Below are 23,068 nucleotides of genomic sequence, written 5' to 3'. Positions count from 1 at the left end.
TATACAAGTCTGCAATTTCTATTAATTCTTCGTTCTTTTGCTTTTGCCAAAAAAATCTTGTCCATGTTTTATCCATGCTCAAAAAATTCATTTTACTGATAGCCCTTCTTTGACCATGTTTACAATTTTAGAATTAGGAACAATAATCACTCTTTTTACTAAAAGATGGTAATCTATTTCTGTTGGGAAGAAATTCTTTATTTATTCAGCCATTTGTGTTGTAATGTTAAGATCACCTGCTTTCTTTGTATTTGTTATATCTCTTACATTATCATTCTTTCTCACTGTTTCTAAATACTTTTCACCACGTTTACGACGTTGACTAGTCTTTGTTATAAAAGCTTTGTTTAATAAAGAAATAAATTCATTAATCCCATCTTCTTTATTCTTATACGTCCTGCTTGGGTTTCATTAGTTATAAAAATCAAGGCTCCTGAAATTTTCATAGGATCTGATACGTCACGTTTACCTATAAAACAACATTAATACCTTTTTTAGGTATTTTTTAGGTATTTTTTAGGTAAAGCTGGTGGCTACCAGTCACTTAGAGCAGAATTTTTCTTTTTAGATAAATAGATAACGATAACTTTTGTGTTAAAAATCATTTTGCTTCCGTTTGCTTATGTATAATATATAATCATATTTTTGATTACAATGTATAACTAATGTTTATTAACTAATGTAAAAATATGATTATTTATATACGAATAATATATAATCATATTTTTGATTACATTATTTTTGAGTTTATGTTTACTAGAAAATTGTAATATTTTTGAGTAAACTTATTATTTACTTGTCTAAAAATAACAAAGTCAAATTTATTAAAGCAAGTGGAAAACCCATGTGGAACTCTCCTCCATGGATTGGCGGCTTGATAGTAATAAACCATGGACGGAGTGATTGCCAATCATGGGGTGTAAAAGATTTTCTGGAAAGGTGTCAAAATTTCCGAGAGAAAAGTGGCGTCAAAAATGGCATCAACAGAAGTGATAGCGTCAAGTGGCGTCAAACACAATGCCATAAAGTTTTCGAAGAGTAGAAAAAGCTGAATTTAAACCCCCATTATACTACTACTCCATTCGCACTTATGAAATTTGCGTCTATCTAGTCGTCTCCAACAACAATTACTTAATGACGTGATTCATTTTGAAAACAAAAACTTAACGAAATTGCGCCAAAACATTAGTAATAGCATGTAATTTTAACTTACGCTACACAAAATTAAAATAAAAATGTGCTTTTACTAAGCATCGTTATTCAAAATTTTCATTGTAAAAACGTAACATGCAATATTTTTTCACGTATATTATTAAAAACTTTGCAGAAATTCACAATTCACAAAAGAAAATCACATTGCAGAAATGACAAGATTTTAAACAATATATATAAAAGCAGAATGGCTAGAGCATCCTGTTACTAAAAGATTGGGTAGTAAAACAAAACAAAAAATGTATCTAAAGTAAACATTTCTGCGCTAAACCAACAAATAAAATTCCGAAGAAAAGTTTCCAGTGTAAAAATGCCATTCCAGTACTTTGCATAGCACCATTGTAATAAGGAACGTTGTTAAGAAGAGCGTCATCATTACATAGATATTTTTTTCTAAAAATGTATAAAATGCAATATAAATTAAAAGTAATTAATATTATAAAAAATATATTATTTATTTACTCATAGATTTATATACATTTCCGTGACATTATTTATTCATAGATTTATATGCATTTTCATGTCATTTTTTAACGATTTAAATTAATTTAAATGTCCAATTTTAAAATATTATTACTAACTTGTTAATCAGCACTTAATTTAGTTTGATTTATAAGAAGTTTCCTGTTTTTTGAGATATCATAATACTTTGAGGGTTTCACAACGACAATTTTTTACAAGGACGATTTTTATGCCTAATCATTGCCTAATCTCTATAACAGTTTATGACGCAGAATTAAGTTATTTGTAACCATTTTTAAAGTTCAGTATGAACTTTTTAATAAAAGGTTAAGGATATCACCGCAATCTATGAGGATACCACTACCATCGAATAGGATACCGCTGCAATCGATAAGAATACCACTGCAATCGATGGCTAATTTTTTTTTAATTTTTGATACAACCAATCCTTTTTTATTTGAAACTAACGCTTTGACGAATAAGAACATTGGGCTTAGAATCAATCTTAGATTGAAAGTTAATTAACACATTGCAGAAGTATTAATTGCCAATCTTTTGTTCTGTCACAGAATTATCATTGCGTAGGGTTGAGCTAGTTGAGCAATTTTTACTAAACTCATGGAACGGTGTGTCAGATTTAAGTTTTAGTGAATTTGTTCCTTGGTGAATCATCGGTACCCAGTTGGCATATCTAGTATTGTAAATACTCGGAGTATTGATCACGTATACCCAGTGAAAAAGCGCACATGGGATACGCGTGGATTTTTTCCACATGTAACCCATGTGGGGATTATTATTTTGTCCCATGCGGGTTTCATATGGTAAATCCCATATGGGATACGCGTGGGTTTTTACCATGTAACCCATATGGGGATTATTATTTTGTCCCATGTGGGTTTCATTTTGTAAATCCCACATGGGTTTTATGTGGTAAATCCTACATGGGATAAAGGTGGAAAATACAACATGTTATAGATCTTAAATGCCACATATTTTAATCCAAATGGTATAAAAGTAATCAATACTAGACAAATGAAAGTCCGAATGCTTCTATGATAATTTTTAAAATTCTTTTAATTTAAAAATTACTTAAATAGTAATTTAAAATTAATCATCGAAGCTTTCAGAGAGGCTTAACTTAATCTGGTATTTGCTACTTTATCCCATTTGGTATTCAAAACGTGTAGCATTTTTGATCTTTTACATGTGATGTTTTCCACCTATAACCTATGTGGGATTTACCTTAAACTATTATGACGAAATTTTATAAAATTAAAAAACGTGTTGCAAAACGAATTTATTTAAAAATAAATGCTATTAATCAATACATCCAAAACGAATATTAAAAATATTATTTTTTCTTTTGCGATTCACACGCCGTTTTTTGTCAATTGAATTAATTAAATAGCTTCGGCTTGTATAATACCAAGTTTTTTAGTATCTTCTAACTTTCTTCAAACATTTTCTAAAAAAAAAAAATATAAATACAAATATATATAAATATATATATATATATATATATATATAGAGAGAGAGAGAGAGAGAGAGAGAGAGAGAGAGAGAGAGAGAGAGAGAGAGAGAGAGAGAGAGAGAGAGAGAGAGAGAGAGAGAGAGAGAGAGAGAGAGAGAGAGAGAGAGACAGAGAGACAGAGAGAGAGAGAGAGAGAGAGAGAGAGAGAGAAAGAGAGCAATTTTAATAAGGAACCTTATTAGTCGAGCAATTTTAATTATTAGCCAGTTTGAAGTCATTAATGACTACAATATTTCACAAATAATTATTTCATAATTTATTACTTACAATGGCTAACGTATTATGCGTAATTGAACACATATTATGCGTAATGAGCTTGAACCCATGAGAAGAATCCTGAAAAAAAGTGATCAATAAGGATAAGTAGTTAAACAAAATAACAAAAACAAAAATGTAAAAACCTACTTTTTCAATGATGTAGACTTCTATAATAACAGGCCTTGACATCGCGCAAAATGCCGTAAAAACTGAAGGCCGATTAAACTTTCACTTTTACTTATATTGATATATTTTTATATTAGGTAGGGTGTAATGGCAGTCTATGTTTTCTAATAATAATCTATAGTAAAAACGGAAATATAAAAAGAAAACCAAAAAATTGTTAAAAGATTATCATGCTTTTCGTATTTCAACTTTCATTAAGAATATTTATGTAATATTAAATAGTATCAATAACAAGCAGAACCATAACAAAGTATATATCTATATATTAGAAAGATAACTGTATTTTTAATTTTTTATGCTAAAAATGGTTACAATGAAAATCACCAACAATAAAAAACACCAACAAAAGTTGATTCAAGCAAAAAAAAGTTTTATCAATATATCTCAACAGGGTTAAAGTCCTTATACTTGGCAACTTGTAGTCAATACACAAACAATCATATAAACTTCGTCGCATAGCAAAATACTCATATGCTCTACATATAATATCTGAAGTATATAAAACTTCACCAACATTAACTTTTCTCATAGCATTAAGGTGTTCGAATAGAATATTTGACAGAAGCGAACTTTCTTTATTTTTTAAAAATCTAACTGCTTCAAATAAAGCTGATTTTGTTTTTATTAACTTTAATTTGTTTACAGCCAAAGATGAAATATTACAAGTTGTGCCATTATGGTTAGCTACAAATGAATAATCATTAAAAATTACTAAAATAAATAATGGAACACCAAGTTTGTACATTTTTGATTGTATGTGTAAACTTTTTTTATTAAGCTGGAAAACAATAACATCGTTATTATCACTTAACAAAGATTGAATATCGTCGAATATAAGTTCATCCTCTTTTAGAAAATCATTTAACTCATCTGGTAAAATGCTTCGAAAACCGCTTGAAGTTACAGTTTTTTTAACTTTACTTGCTGGTGTGGCTAAACAACTAGGCGAAATATTTTAAAAACAGATAGTGGGTTTAAAGGTCGTTGCTTCCCATATTTGCTTTCAAAAGGTGCTTCATTTGGCCAATGCAGTTGACATAATGCTATATAGTCTGTAACAATAAAACCAGTTCTTGGGATAGCTTCACTACATCTTTTTCTCTCCTCTAGATTCTTCGGGAATATATAAATTGATGTTTTTGTCGTAGTTGAGTATTGATATTTTTGTTGTAGTTGTAATTAATATTGTAGATGTAGTTGAATAAATTGATATTTTTGTTGTAGTTGAGATAGTTCGACTTGCAAAGAGATACACAGTATTTTAAAGGCATTTTTAAGGCATTTTAATTATTAAAAAAACTTATCGTTAGTTTGACAATATTAATACCTTACAATGTTAACGCCTTGAACCTTACAACGTTATCGTCTTGATGTTGGGCTATCTAATTTATAAACCAATCACATTTTAAAGATTTACTAAAAAAGCGCACACACAAACTTTTGTCTAATGTTAAAAGATAAAAATGTAAACAAAGTATTAGGAATTGGCCTTGAGTTTAACAACTTTGTTGTGCGATGTCAAGGCCTTTTATTATAGAAGGCCGCGGTCACACATAATATAATATTCTGAAACTAATAAACAAATAAGTAAATTTATTCTTTGATCATTGCCTTCATATCCTATCTTATTTTCATATCATAATCTGTTATGGAATTATTTATATAACATATCACAACAATATTATTAAATTTGTGATGTTCAAATATCATGTGAACATTCTCTAACATGTTCATATGATATTTGAATATAGTTCTTGAGTATATTATCTGCAAACAATTGACTGATGCAAGTTCTAATGTTGTCAAAAACCAAGCATGCATGCATGGGACACTGCAGTGTCCCACAAAGAAATGCAGGTTTGAAAGTCAAATTTTGTTTTATTAAAAAAAAAAATTAAAATAGGGGGGAGATAGGGAGGTTTCTGTAACTTTTTATAGGCTCCAAAAATTTTTACTTTATATATAATAAGGTTCATAAAACTTAAGGGACTTACGAAGTACATTGAGGAACAAAAACAGGATATTTACAGAAACTTTTAAATTTTTAATCTGGAGTACCACAGTGTAATTGGGAATAAAGTCTCTGGGTCCAGTATTCAAAGTAATACGATCTAAAGTAATATATAAATTAAATAAAATGCTTTAAAATGCATGCAGTTATACATATAACTCCTGATAATTAACTATATGTATAACTAGTTATACATAAAATTTATTACATAAACTTATTTTTTAAGGTTATGCTTGAACAAATTAGAACCAATTAATTCAAATTCAAGATTTAGTTCAAGTTCAAGTTATTTGTTCATTGTTTTTTCACTATTTTATATTTATTTGTTCAAATTTGTTAACTAGTACTAATTCTTACTACAGTAAGAATATTTATTGAACGTGATTTTATTAGAATATTCATTGTTGAACATGATTTTATTAGTAACTTAATTTTACTATCAATATATTTTGACAACACTCTTCACATTTTAAATGATGACAGCTTTACTTTTCTATTGATGTTAAATTTATTATGTTTCAATAACTCAGATTGAATTTTAACTGAATTATGGTAAGCTTTGTAAGGGTTTGTTGTATCTCAAATGGTCTTGTAAATAAAGTAAAAATAATATATATATATATATATATATATATATATATATATATATATATATATATATATATATATATATATATAGTATTTAGGCTATGGGATCATCCATAAATGATGCCAGTAGATAGAGGGGCAGTGTCAGTTTAACAATAATTGACAATGGGGAGGGGATGTTGAGACCAAAATAATGTCAATTAAAAAATTGAATTAAAAAAAAAAAGTAAAATATTTTATTTAAAAAAAAGGTAAAGCAATTTATGCTAGCTATGAGCAGGTTTTAGAGGTATTTACACCAACAATGTGGTCTAAAAACTTCTTGCTTTTGTTGCTTAAAACTATAGAGGATCATAGGAAAAACAATTTAAACTCAGAAATTAGCTTGCTTATCTGAAAGAACAATTTATGTTTTTTTTTTTACTATTAGTACTGTTGAGAATAAATGTATAATTGAACCAGAAAAAAATTGATGGTATATGCATTTTTTATATTATATTAACAATTCAGATATACCATCATAATACGATAACAAAAACTGACATCATTTTCAATGGGAGATGGCAAAAGATTGACTGAGTTTGATAAAGCGTGAAGTTGTTCAATAGACCGGGTCATCATCTGACATCATTATGCATAGATGACCCTACGATTTAGGTAAAATAAGTAATCAATTTGCCATATTTCTCTTTAGAAAGTGTAAGAAAAAAGCATTGTTGTGCTGAGAACCTACCTATTGAGCAAGCTTTGACCACCTATTTTAAAAATTTGAGAGAAGTGGAAGTGCAAATCGCAAAAGAACTAATAACAATGCTCTAAATTGATTTTAACTTTGTAGACTAACATTAATATAGTATTTAGTAATAATAAATGAAGTTTACATGATTTTTATAATTTGTATTTATTTCCACTAATTATTAGTTGTCAGTCTCCATTTTATAAAATGAATTAAAAAACTATTTATTTATAGTATAATATTAATACATAAATACTAGTTTCGTAATGCTATTATCATCACAATGTTAATGGTATTCGTTTTAAAGTGAAATTTTGTATCAATTTTATTGTTTTAATGTTATATTTATATATATATATATATATATATATATATATATATATATATATATATATATATATATATATATATATATATATATATATATGTATATATATATATACATATATATATATATATATATATATATATATAAATATAAATATATATATGTATATATATATATATATATATATGTATATATATATATATATATATATATATATATATATATATATATATATATGTATATATATATATATATATATATATATATATATATATATGTATGTATGTATGTATGTATGTATGTATGTATATATATATATATATATATATATATATATATATTTGTTTAAATTTATATATATATATATATATATATATATATATATATATATATATATATATATATATATATGTATATATATATATTATTTTTACTTTATTTACAACAACATTTGATATCCAACAAACCCCTACAAAGCTTACAATAGTTCAGTTAAAATTCAATCTGAGTTATTGAAACGTAATAAATTTAACATCAATAGAAAAGTAAAGCTGTCATCATTTAAAGTATAAAGGGTGTTGTCAAAATATGTTGATAGTAAAATTAAGTTACTAATAAAATCACGTTCAACAATGATAAACATTCTTACTGTAGTAAAATATAGTACTAACTGATAAATTTGAACAAATAAATATAAAATTAACAAAAACAATGAATAAATAAGAACATTAACTTGAACTTTAACTAAATCTTTAATTTGAATTAATTGGTACTAATTTGTTCAAGCATAACCTTAAAAAATAAGTTATTATAACAAATTATATGTATAACTTGTTATACATATAGTTAACTATCAGGAGTTATATGTATAACTATATGCATTTTAAAGCATATTATTTTATTTAAACATTACTTAGATCATATTACTTTGAAAACTGAACCCAGAGGCACTGGAGTACCACAGTGTTATTGAAAATAAATTCTCAATAACACTGTGGTACTCCAGTGTTATTGAGAATAAAGCCTCTGGGTTCAGTTTTATGTGGTTCTGTGGTACTGTGGGACACTGCAGTGTCCCATGCATGCAAGATTGGTTTTTGACAACATTTAACTTGCATCAGTTAATTGTTTGCAAATAATTTACTCAAGATCTATATTCAAATAACTATTATATTATCCTAATAATACGTCTATTTGCACAAATCTTAATCTTATTTCTATAAAGAAAGATAAAAATTATTCGTGGTACTTACATACTTGCTTGCCATTCTCTTTATTAATATAAAATATTTATACACAATTTAAACGTAACGCAATGCAATGTTGATTTAAAATATTTTTTTTAGTTTCCAGCTTTTAAATTAATTCCAATGCAAATCCCACAGGAAACCCACGTGGGATTTCCCATATGTGTAAATACCATATGGTTCCCACATGTAACCCATGTGGGTAATCCCACATAAGGTTTAAGGTGACAAATTTCCATACGGATACCACATGGGAAAATCCGTCCCACATAAATCCCATCAATCCCACACGGAACCGACGCGGAACCTATGTGGGACGCGGTTTTATTTTTCACTGGGTAACATACCGCCGTTGATACCAGAAAAATTTAGTTTTAAGTTTTAAGTTTTCCATTTAGTTTTAAGTTTCGAATTCGAGTTCAATACCACTTATTTATCAAAAATACGTATTTATTTAATATTTGATCAAAATCGGATACGACATCGTACCCGATTTTGATCAAATATCAACATTAGGGTGTGTCATACTTTTTTTTTTTTTGAAATTTACTTTGCATAGTTTAAAAAAGGGTGAGATATAATAATAAAAGTTCAGAACCGTTACAAAAAAAAAAAAAGTTTTAGCTACCAGGGAGTCAGTGAGACTATTTCACCAAAAGCCCGGGAGGGGGGAGTATGAGGTAAAACAATTAATTGACAATGGGGAGGGGATGTTGAGACCAAAATAATGTCAATTAAAAAATTGAATTAAAAAAAAAAAGTAAAATATTTTATTTAAAAAAAAGGTAAAGCAATTTATGCTAGCTATGAGCAGGTTTTAGAGGTATTTACACCAACAATGTGGTCTAAAAACTTCTTGCTTTTGTTGCTTAAAACTATAGAGGATCATAGGAAAAACAATTTAAACTCAGAAATTAGCTTGCTTATCTGAAAGAACAATTTATGTTTTTTTTTTTACTATTAGTACTGTTGAGAATAAATGTATAATTGAACCAGAAAAAAATTGATGGTATATGCATTTTTTATATTATATTAACAATTCAGATATACCATCATAATACGATAACAAAAACTGACATCATTTTCAATGGGAGATGGCAAAAGATTGACTGAGTTTGATAAAGCGTGAAGTTGTTCAATAGACCGGGTCATCATCTGACATCATTATGCATAGATGACCCTACGATTTAGGTAAAATAAGTAATCAATTTGCCATATTTCTCTTTAGAAAGTGTAAGAAAAAAGCATTGTTGTGCTGAGAACCTACCTATTGAGCAAGCTTTGACCACCTATTTTAAAAATTTGAGAGAAGTGGAAGTGCAAATCGCAAAAGAACTAATAACAATGCTCTAAATTGATTTTAACTTTGTAGACTAACATTAATATAGTATTTAGTAATAATAAATGAAGTTTACATGATTTTTATAATTTGTATTTATTTCCACTAATTATTAGTTGTCAGTCTCCATTTTATAAAATGAATTAAAAAACTATTTATTTATAGTATAATATTAATACATAAATACTAGTTTCGTAATGCTATTATCATCACAATGTTAATGGTATTCGTTTTAAAGTGAAATTTTGTATCAATTTTATTGTTTTAATGTTATATTTATATATATATATATATATATGTATATAAATATATATATTTTATATATATATATATATATATCTATGTATATATATATATTTATATATGTATATATATATAAATGTATATATATATATATATATAAATATAAATATATATATGTATATATATATATATATATATATGTATATATATATATATATATATATATATATATATATATATATATATATATATATGTATATATATATATATATATATATATATATATATATATATATATATATATATATATATGTATGTATGTATGTATGTATGTATGTATGTATGTATATATATATATATATATATATATATATATATTTGTTTAAATTTATATATATATATATATATATATATATATATATATATATATATATATATATATATATATATATATATTATTTTTACTTTATTTACAACAACATTTGATATCCAACAAACCCCTACAAAGCTTACAATAGTTCAGTTAAAATTCAATCTGAGTTATTGAAACGTAATAAATTTAACATCAATAGAAAAGTAAAGCTGTCATCATTTAAAGTATAAAGGGTGTTGTCAAAATATGTTGATAGTAAAATTAAGTTACTAATAAAATCACGTTCAACAATGATAAACATTCTTACTGTAGTAAAATATAGTACTAACTGATAAATTTGAACAAATAAATATAAAATTAACAAAAACAATGAATAAATAAGAACATTAACTTGAACTTTAACTAAATCTTTAATTTGAATTAATTGGTACTAATTTGTTCAAGCATAACCTTAAAAAATAAGTTATTATAACAAATTATATGTATAACTTGTTATACATATAGTTAACTATCAGGAGTTATATGTATAACTATATGCATTTTAAAGCATATTATTTTATTTAAACATTACTTAGATCATATTACTTTGAAAACTGAACCCAGAGGCACTGGAGTACCACAGTGTTATTGAAAATAAATTCTCAATAACACTGTGGTACTCCAGTGTTATTGAGAATAAAGCCTCTGGGTTCAGTTTTATGTGGTTCTGTGGTACTGTGGGACACTGCAGTGTCCCATGCATGCAAGATTGGTTTTTGACAACATTTAACTTGCATCAGTTAATTGTTTGCAAATAATTTACTCAAGATCTATATTCAAATAACTATTATATTATCCTAATAATACGTCTATTTGCACAAATCTTAATCTTATTTCTATAAAGAAAGATAAAAATTATTCGTGGTACTTACATACTTGCTTGCCATTCTCTTTATTAATATAAAATATTTATACACAATTTAAACGTAACGCAATGCAATGTTGATTTAAAATATTTTTTTTAGTTTCCAGCTTTTAAATTAATTCCAATGCAAATCCCACAGGAAACCCACGTGGGATTTCCCATATGTGTAAATACCATATGGTTCCCACATGTAACCCATGTGGGTAATCCCACATAAGGTTTAAGGTGACAAATTTCCATACGGATACCACATGGGAAAATCCGTCCCACATAAATCCCATCAATCCCACACGGAACCGACGCGGAACCTATGTGGGACGCGGTTTTATTTTTCACTGGGTAACATACCGCCGTTGATACCAGAAAAATTTAGTTTTAAGTTTTAAGTTTTCCATTTAGTTTTAAGTTTCGAATTCGAGTTCAATACCACTTATTTATCAAAAATACGTATTTATTTAATATTTGATCAAAATCGGATACGACATCGTACCCGATTTTGATCAAATATCAACATTAGGGTGTGTCATACTTTTTTTTTTTTTGAAATTTACTTTGCATAGTTTAAAAAAGGGTGAGATATAATAATAAAAGTTCAGAACCGTTACAAAAAAAAAAAAAGTTTTAGCTACCAGGGAGTCAGTGAGACTATTTCACCAAAAGCCCGGGAGGGGGGAGTATGAGGTAAAAATTTAAAAAATGGAAGTAATTAAAAAAAACTTACAAAATGTAAAATAACGTCATCTCTTTTATAAAAAAAAATTCTTTTGTAAAAACAAATAGAGGGGTTTGCCCCCTCCCACTGCCTTCCACTGAAACTGTAAAATTAGGTTGTTTTGGAACTAAAAATAAAACTTTTATATAGATCCACGCAACATTTACTGGCATTTATTAAAATAAAGTACAATAAAATTTATTCTTAAACATTGTCAAGCCAATAAGGTTTTTTTTAGATAGATTACGCGACATCAACTTCTGCGACAACTCTAGTCCTTTAATCCAACCATCTCTTCTATCTTCTGTAAAAACATTTTCGCATGTCTGGGTAACTTTTTTTACACATCTTTTGACAGCTGGAGTGTGGCAATACCAGTTTGGTACAATTGGTACATTGGTTTAAATAAATACTCTTTCATGTCTTTAGATGTCATGCAACAAGTCAAAGGCGGCTCAAAAGCTTTATTCCAATCAATGAGACCTTTGAGATAAATCGCCTTAGAATTGATATCTGGTGTCCTTCTTAGTCTAACAGATAGATCTCCTAGTTGTTCATTTTCATCACCTTCTCCTCTTATTTCTAGAATTTTGAGTACCCTGAAACTTCTCTCCTCTTTATTTTTAGAACAAAGCATAGTTTGAAGAATAGATTTAGAGAAAGCTTACCAAGCAGATTGCTTAATAGTTGGAATGACAATATTCTGAATATCGAGTGACTGGTGTTGAAGCAACTTAAGCTGTAAAGACATGTTTTAGTCCTTTTGTCCAACTATGTTCAACTTTGATGTTAAACCAGACAAGAAAATACACTCCTACAATGAACTCGACTAGTTTAAGAAGTTTTTGGGCTGCATCGTCTGGAAGACCATGATGAGATATCCAAATTCTACATATTCTATCGGCTGTTGTTATCCATCTGGCCATGTTAACAGGGCCAATTTCAGGAAGCCCTAGTTGCTGAGGAACATGACCACTGCGTATAGCGTTAACTATTTGATAGCCGTAATACTGATCTGTAGAAAGGTCTTTAACCACATCATTACTTAAGTTAATTAGAGGCTCGCTAGTTTCAACTTTACTAAAAATAGGGTTAATTTCAAGATTGGTTATTTCATCAAGTAAGCTTCCAATGGGTCCACTCCATTTTTTACCGCTTTTAGATTCTCCATCTAACAATTTAATTGGACGTTTGAGTGGTTATTCATTGGTGTGTAGACCACATACAATCCAATTTGACTTTTGCCCTAATTTCAGCTCCATAAAGTGCATTACTCCTCCCTCACAACCAGTGTTTACATTGGTAGAATTTCCACCAATTGCTTTTAAGTGTACATTAATTATATATATATATATATATATATATATATATATATATATATATATATATATATATATATATATATATATATATATATATATATATATATATAAGGTTGTTGTTAGGCAGATATAACTCTAAAATATTGAAATTAACCCCGAAAATATGAAAATATCAAAAATTCAAAATTTTTGGCAATTTTCAAGGCGGTTCCCTGGTAGCTTAAACTCATTTAAATTCAAATTTTTTGATAGTTCTTATTTTAATGTGTTAAACTTCACCCTTTTCTTAAAAATGCCACTGATAAGTATGAATTTTTAAGTTTTGACCATAGTATGACACACCTTAATCAACATATAAAGGAAAAACGAAAATCTTTGCTTTAAAGCACATGCTTAAATTAAAATTGCGAAAGCAAAATTAAATTAAAAAAGGTTTCTCTTGAGAAGTTTAGTAAAAAGTTGGTCTACAATGAAAAGGAATAGTCAGGAACACATGAAAAGTTATATGAAGAGATATCGTTCTGCTTAAGCAGTATCACATATCTACAATACAGTTATAGTACTTTAAATTAAAAAGGTTTCTCTTGAGAAATTTAGTAAATTACCTCCAGTATAGTTACAGTACTTTTTTGCACTAAAGAGTTACTAAAACTTTATCATAAAAATATTTATTACTACTTTTGAATTTATTTATTTAGTTTTATGAAGTCCTAAATTAATATAATTCAAATATATTTTAAATCCTATCATTTCATACCCTGCTTATTTTATCATGTTGATTATTATTTTTAAATTGATATAATTCAAATATATCTTGAATCCTATCATTTCACACCCTGCTTATTTTATCATGTTGATTATTATTTTATTGACATTTCTGTTATGCTATTACCTTTTTTTTGTTCTGTTTTAGAAAATTTAGAAAATTAAATTAAAATTTTGAGCCAACACTGACATTTTATTGTTGCTAAACGTTAAAAATTTTTATAAGGATTGCAGCTCTTCTATCTGCTTTTTGTTCTTTATTCAATAAGTATTTTATTTAAATTAAATATGATTATAATTTGATATTTTATTATGAGATATATGTCTTTATATATGAATATATATATGTATGAATCTTTTTAGATTTTTTAATGTTATTTTTAAATATTTTGTTCGCGCAGTTAAAGTTATATATGTTTATAGTTTGCATATATGTTTATATTATGTTCAAAGTTAAAAAGTTTTTGATAAATATATGTTTGTGGTAATATGTGTTATATAATTGTTTTATAAATGTGTCATTATAATAGTATAAAATGTATCTATTGTGTATACAAATGTTATATGAGGTGTTTATACATGTTATATAAAGTTAAATAAGTTTATTGTGTTTTATAGTTATTATATATGTTTATATTATGTTGTTTCCATGTTTTCAAAGTGTGTGATTTGGCAAACGTGTTGAGCAAGATTTTGCGTAAAGTTTTTGTTTATGTTACTAATGTTGTTACGTTTGGCTTACCTTTACGTTGGTGTCTATTGTTAAAAATTATAAGTGGTTTTTTTATTGAAACTCACTGCTTTTAATCATTCACAAAAAGCCACTTGAGATATAAACAAAATGAGTATACACAAATATCATTTTGCTGTATACTCATTTTGTTTATATCTCAATTTAAATTTTTAGAACCATGACGTACCAACATGACTTGTTTTCTAAAAGCTAACATGAAGTAACAATATTTAACAACTACTACTCTCTTATCACGACATCTTATCTCTATCAGATAAATTGGTTTTCGATTCATATATGATGTTTTTCTTTGTATTTACTTATCCATTACATTTTTTCATTTCATATTTATCATATGATGGATTTATGCGGTATAGAAGAACAAAGTATTGTAAATTTGTATGAATTTTTTAAAAACATCTACTAATAATTAGTCCAGTTGACGTCTAAACTTCAATGTTGCATATGCCATTTTTAAGTAGTTTCTAGGCTTTTCTAAATGTGTTTCTTATTGACATGGTTTTACAAGCAAGGTCTGCAAGCAAATTTTAACTGAAAATTTTTTTGAGCCTTTAAGGAGAATTGGCGTTATTCTTTGTTTAATTTAATTTTTTTAAATATAGTAGTTCTAATAAATAAATGCTTGTTTGTTATTAGTTTTTTACTTATCTGTTTTCAGATTCTTATAAACTAGGCAACTCAGCTAAGCAAGTTTTGTTTTGTTTTTTAGTACTATTGGAAAGAGTTGAAAGTTATTTTTAGAGCAATTGAAAAGAACTGAAGTGTTTTTTAGTTACTTCATACGGTATAACTGATACTGGTTTGGGTAAATTTACTATTTTGTTTTATTTTATATTGGATTTATTTTATATTTGATATATAGTATATTAGATATATATATTTTATTTATTTAACATGGAAAACTGACTGTAATTTGTTGACACGAAAGTTTATAAACTTTGATCTGCCATTATTTCAGTATATTTTATATTTCTCTGTATCTATATAAATATTATTTCTTAGAAAAAATAAATAAATTCCTTTGGAAAGTAGTTGAAAAAAAATGAATATGTTTTTCCATATTTCATCGTGTAAAGTGTTATACCACTTTTTAAAGGTGTGTGGATATATATATATATATATATATATATATATATATATATATATATATATATATATATATATATATATATATATATATATATATATATATATATATATATTTATATATATATATATATATATATATATATTTATATAATTACTTTAGAGTAAAATATACTGACTGGCATTGGTTCAATTTTTTATACAAGATTGTGCATTTATTATTTTTGTGCATTAAAATAAAAGTAATTTTGCGCATTGCAGTCTTGATTCTTTGTAAAATTAAAATTAATTGATGTAAATAAAAAAAATTTTTTAATATTTTTGATAAACGACTTATGTATATAAGCATATAAAAAGATATGGATTTCAATAAATCTTAAGTTTAAATAAAGTCTTTGATTAGAAAAGATCACAATTTATAAGATTCTTTTATGTTTATTAATTCAGTTGTAACAATAGTAAGATTACTTGTAATAAGTTTTAATGATAATAGTGAAATTGAAATAGATAGTATTAGGCTCAACGAAGTTAATAATGTAAATGCTAATAGACAACTTGAAAATAGTTGTCAAATGAAAAAAAGTAGATCTAGGCAGGATAAAATTAACCGTTGTTGAAATGGAAGAAATGCTGCTCGGCAAGCAGAAAACTTACTTGACAGAACTCAGTTAATTTCTGTTAATTTGATTTTACTTTAGACACTTTAGAACAAAGTAGTTTAACTATTTATAGTAACAATCATAAATTTGTTCTTTTTTTCATTTTTTTTTTTAGTTTGTCTTCCCTTTATCATTTCTTGATTAGTTAGCTTACTGTTGAAATAGGGTTGTGATTTTTGTAAATTTAGTATGATATGAAATTTACTCTATTAATCATTAGCCATCAGTTAGAGAGAAGCTGGAACTTAATTATTAAATGCTGGAAATAAGCTTTTAATCATGGTAAAAGTAATTTTGTTTACTGGTAACAATAAAACCAGTTACTACTATTTATTCCGTGTTTTTTTACTTTTGTTAACATGCTGCTTTAGAAACACTTTCTCTCGCTCTCTCTCTTTTAGATGAGAGAGAGATTTAATAAAACTTATGTAATTACTGAGCTCTTACGTATTTCTTAATACCCTAATGATAATTACCATTTATAAGAAATATTTGACGAGTTGCTTGCTATTTTTTGATATAGTTGTTCAAATTGTTTAACTATAGTTGTCCCTTGATTGTTCAAATATTGAAATAAATAAAATCTTTTCAGTCCAAGTATTTAAGTTAATAAAATATCTTATTAAGTTGTGGTGTTATTTGCCAGTGTTACTACATTGTGTTGTCTAGCATTTTTATAATCTTTTTTGAATATTCTGTAGACACAGAATATACCCAAACAAAATTTTACGTATTTAATACGTATGTATTCGTATTTTTTTTTCGTATTAATTACGGTACCTTTGGCCGCTGGTAGGGTGTAATAAATTCGTATCTTTTTTTTGTATTAATACGTATTATTTTTACGTAATAATACGTATTTTTTGCTTTCTTTTTTTCGTATTATATAGGTAAGTTCGTTAGCGAACTTATCCGTATTTAATACTTTTTTGTCGTATTTTTACAGTTCTTTTTATGTTAAATAGGTATCTTTAGGACGTCTTTACAGACAAATATTAATCGTATTTATTTATAATATAATAAGTAACTTTTGGACGTAAGAAGGATATTTAGAACTTGTAAGCCTTAATAACAAAAAACAAGACGTTCTGTATTTTTAAATTTTAGTTCAACATAAATCCAATAATTAATTATTAAACTATTTCTGCCATTTCGGGTGCTGTTCCCTCAGCTGATTTAAGTAGAGAACTTCGATTCCTTTGATTTAGTCTTTTTAATTGCTCCGAAATAGCAATGTTTATCTCGACAATCGATACGCCTTCATGAACTTTTGAAATAACATCTAAATTTAACAGATCGAAAAATAAATACACTTATCATAATTAAAGTAACGCTAACTACTATTAGAAACTGGGAACCCTGCATTAAATAGCCTTAGATCCTAAAAATTTCCTAATCCCCCACTGGTATGTGTGTGCGCTGATCTAACATTATATGCTTAATATCATGTGTTTATTCTTATAAATAAATGATATTATATACATTATATATACATAATAATAAATATCATTAATTTTATATACATGATGTTATATACATTATATATACATACAAATAAATATTATTAATCTTATATACATTATAATATTATTATATAAAATAATATCATTATATACATTATATATACATTCAATAAATAATAATTTTTAATTATTATTAATTAGATATATGTTACCTTGTATTATTGAAACAAAATTTCCCTTTGCTAAAGCAAAACTTTTTTTCCCACGCTTCCCATCCCTTGAATAACATCGAAGAACATTGTCTTTCAACAAACTCCTCAATATATTAATTATGGTCTTGTTCACATTTGTGTCAGACCTTTTTCGCAAATAACTTATCTGAAACAACAAGTAAAATTTGTACTACTAATCTATATTGTTATGATTGCATAAACACATTTTTCCACAAAAAAAAAGGTATTCCTACAAAAAAAAAAAATTCAATAGAAAGACTAAACAAAATATCATAAAAGTTTACTTACCAGAGCAGTTCTTTTTTCTTTGTCGGCAACTATTTCCATGCCAAACTGATCAAAATCAAGATCACTGTCCAGAGGAAGACAACTCAACAAATTTATATCCACATGTTGATTTTCAATTTAACATTGTGAATGTTGATGAAAACGTCGATTTATAGCTTCTTGTTCTACGCGCATTTGTTGTATTTTTTTTTTTTTTAAACATCCTTGCTTCCAACAAGGCTGCAAGCAGCCACTAACTAAAGTTGGAAGTTACTGAAAGAGAAAAGATGAGGATTGTAGAGCAAGATAACGATTGACGGACGACTTAAAAGATTGTAAATTATATGAATCAGGAAAGCAAGATGAAGGAAGCGAATTCCAAAGAGCTGATGTTTGAGGAAAAAAACTAGACGAATAAGCGTTTTTGGAGCACTTAGGAACAGTCACAGAAAAAGGATGACACTTGATTGAATGACGAGTAACACGAGAATGAATTATAGTCGATGGAAGAGACGCTAGCTCTTTAGAGCAGTGCCCATTATAGTATTTGTAGAAAAAAGAAAGAGAAGCAACATTACGGCGATGTGATAATGGTTGGAAGTTGGCTGCAAGAGCAGGTCCAACTATATTTACAATGCGTTTTTGCACCTTGTCTAAAAGAGAAAGGGCACCATTAGAAGAAACGCCCTAGATATGGCAACAGTATTGGTTGGATTTGAGATTTATAGAGATAGAGAATAGAATCCGAAGTAAGAAAGTGACGAGCTCGATAAAGAGATGCAACCTTAGCAGATGCTAATTTTGCAACTCATTTGATATATGTTTTCCAAGAGAGATTGGAAGTAAGAGTTAATCCTAGAAGATGAAGAGTAGGTGACTCATCGAGTACATAACCGTTCATAAAAATAGGAAGATCTAAATTATTGGGATAACGATTGGCTGAAAAAAATTGAGTTTTATCTGAATTAAAGTTCACCAGCCACTGTGAGCCCCATGCTGTAGCAGAAGTGAGATCTTTTCAAGCTCAAATGCCCCCTCCAAGCAATCAGAGGGTGTTGGTTTCTTATCACGACAAGAATAAATGGTAGTATCATCAGCAAACAATGCCACCTTAGATGTGAGAATATCTGGAAGATCGTTAATGTAAATTAAAAAGAGTATAGCGCCAAAGATAGAACCTTGAGTAATCCCTGAAGTTACAGAATAAGAAAAAGAGTGTTGTCCATCGAGGACAACTTTTATGCTACGATTGGAAAGGAAGGATTTAATGATCTAAAAGATGTTGCCGGATACACCATAAGAAGTACGCTTATGGAGAAGACCAGCATGCCAAACTTTATCAAAAGTTTTTGAAATGTCAAGAGCGATAGCCTTAACCTCTCCACCTTTATCTAATGCACGATAAAACCTGTCAGTTATTACTGTTAGCAAATCAGCTGTAGAACGAGAAGATTGAAATTCATATTGATTGTCAGAAAGTAAGTTATTAGATTCAAGATGAGAAATTAAGTGTTTGTTAATTAAAGATTCAAAGACCCTGCTTATAATAGGAAGAAGACTTATGGGACGGTAGTTAGACGAATCAGATCGCTCACCAGAACTTTTGAAGATAGGGATAACAGATGCCGTTTTCCAGCAGGCTGGAAAGCAAGACTTTGATAAGCACTTGTTGAATAGTTTTGAGAGTATATACGACAGCTCCGGAGAACAATTCTGCAAGACAATAACAGGTATGTTGTCCGGGCCATAGGCTGCAGAAGAGCCTAGACAGAAAATTACTTTAGATACAGATTCCTGAGTGATATGAATGTCAAGCAATGGATCTTGAATGAACCTGTTAGTTGGCAATGAACCTGTTAGTTGGCAATATCAGGTAGAACGCAACTAGTGGAATCAAGAGATGATATTGATGAAAAGTTTTTAGCAAACAATTCGGCTTTGTCTTTGGGTGAGGTGACAAAGTCTAAACCATACAAGAGTGGTGGAATTATAGATTTACCCTTATTATTGATATTATTAAAGATTCTCCAGAAGTCACGAGAGCCTATTTTTTGAAATGAGATACGAGATTTCATGACCTGAGAATAGCGGGATTTGGCAATAGGCAAAACCTTTTTACAATTGTTTGTAGCAGTAATAAACAGACGTCTGTTTTCTGGAGAATTGTTTTGCTGAATAATATGGAACTAACGGTTTCGATTGGCAATCGCAGCAGCACAGTGTGAAGAAAACCATGGAGGAGAGTGAGGCTTGACCTGGAGTCGTCGAGGAGGAATAAAAGATTCCATGCCAGCCTGAATCACGAAGTTATGTAAGAAGCACATTTGTCGACAGGACAAATGTGCTTCTTACATAACTTCGTGGATTCAGAAAGATTTCTACCCAAGGGCAATCACGAAGAAAATCACGGAAAGAATCCCAGTCAGCTTTACTGTAATTGTTAGAGGTTCGATAATAGGGGGATTCAGGTGATGAAGAGGAATGAGATATTAGTTTTAGAGAGATCAAACTGTGATCAGAAGCACCTAAGGGTAAATGTGGAGAAACTGAGCACTGATTTGGATCAGAAACAAGACATAAGTCGAGTAGAGAAGGTAAATGATTCGCGTTGTCTGGAAAGCGAGTTGGAACTATTTGAGTTAGGGATTTTTTGAGTTAGGGATTGAGAAAAGAAAAAGTTGTGGGCTTTAATGCCTGCCGAATCACTGACACTAGAGCCAAGCCATTCAGAGTGGTGAGCATTAAAGTCACCAACAACAATTATATTAGCTGATGGATAAAGAGAGAGGGCTTGGTCAATATGATCAGAAATAACGTCAAAAAGTGTGCAGTCTCGAGATGAAGGAGAGCGATATAGAACAAAAAGAAAGATAATAGAGTGAAGTGGTGCTAAACGAAAGCACATAAAAGAATAGTCTGTGGATTCAAACCTAGTTTCACGACAAATGGGTGAATCCTTACGAATGTAAATGCCGAGGCCAAGCATGTGACTATTAGAGTCTTTACGAATTAGAGGAAGATAACCATCAACACTAAGATCACAAGATGAGACAGCCGAACTTAGTCACACAAAGAGCAAGTAGGTCTGGTGAACTTTGCAAGAGATAAGACTCAACAGAAGAAAAGTTGCTTCCAAGACCACGAATATTAGTGAATGATAGGTTTAGAGAACTTGGTGATGATGATGGTTTCTTGTGTTTTATAGTTTTTGGTACTTAATTCATTTTTAAATTTGATTGAAGAACTTGACTCAAAGCATAGATAGTACTCAGAACACTGTTTAATAGCCCAAGTAATTGCCTCATTACTACTAATAAACCCTAAGCCGTAACAAAGGGCTCCAAATGTGGCCTCCGCAATGCACACCAAAAGTACAACAGGGACACCATCCATACGCAACATGGCACTGTTAATACTTTGATATTTTTCAGCTGTTGATGGAATCAGCCTCTCTGAGAGCTACCACAGAGTTCGGGAAACCTGACTTCCAGCCGGCCTCAGAACCATAAAACTAAGTTTTAGAGCTGTACCCTCATTAGAAGATAATAGAATGAGTTGCCTAGTCATAAAAACAGAGACACAAGCAAAACCCATGCATTGAGTCAAGAAGATTCAGCATTCAACATCCTAAACTGGAAACAATGTATTAAAAATACATCTGCGCTAGCCTAATAGATAAAGAAGTGGTGCGAGGCTGGTCAACAGAGAGAATCTGTTTACCCCTTAAGTCTTTGCCTAGGTGGCCTTCTACAAGACAGTAGCCGGGTGCATTTAACATCTGCCCAAGATGAATATTTTTATCGAGACACCATCTCTAGCCTTTACTCAACCAAGAACCCCAAGGCAGGGGGTGTTTTAAATCGGAGTTGGCATCTCCTAGCCTTTGCCTAAAAAGGCGTATCCTACAAGGCAGCAGGAAATGAAGCAGATTGTACTGGGTTACATGTTACCAGTAGCAGGATAACCTGATCTCACTGTTATCTTGATTTCTCGAATTTCTCGGATTTCTCAATTTCTCGATTTTCTCTCTCGGATTTCTCGATTTTCTCTCTCGGATTTCTCTCGGATTTCTCAGATTTTTTGAAACAGTTTTTCAAACCATGCGACAACATGGGTACAATTATGTTCACAAGAAAGATTGCCTAATAAAAAAAAAGTATAAATTTTCCTGATAACATAAATGCCAAACATCAACAGCAGAGAAAATTATAAAATCATACTACTGTGATCAAAAAGTAAGGTGAATTTTTTTATAAAATGAATTTAAATAAAATTTATTTAAATTCATTTTATAATTATATATTTATTCTTCCAAATCTGTATCGTTCCCCTCAAAATAGTCCGCCCCCGGCCCCAATGCACTTTTGCCAACGTTTTTTCCAGTCTTCG

At 28.5% G+C, this 23,068-nt stretch overlaps 1 long non-coding RNA gene across 1 annotated transcript; it reads right to left on the bottom strand.

The window, feature by feature from the left end:
• Window positions 1-2,998: 2,998 nt before the first annotated feature.
• On the bottom strand, window positions 2,999-10,007 carry LOC136075257 (uncharacterized). Its single transcript, XR_010635780.1, has 3 exons — window positions 8,566-10,007; window positions 3,473-3,541; window positions 2,999-3,139 (listed from the first exon to the last, which is right to left on the bottom strand). It is a non-coding gene; the product is annotated as an uncharacterized LOC136075257 (long non-coding RNA).
• Window positions 10,008-23,068: the final 13,061 nt, after the last annotated feature.

This window comes from Hydra vulgaris, chromosome 01, assembly GCF_038396675.1.
Source record: "Hydra vulgaris chromosome 01, alternate assembly HydraT2T_AEP".
In the NCBI taxonomy this organism is placed as follows: domain Eukaryota; kingdom Metazoa; phylum Cnidaria; class Hydrozoa; order Anthoathecata; family Hydridae; genus Hydra; species Hydra vulgaris.
This window is presented reverse-complemented; position numbering and strand designations above follow the sequence as displayed.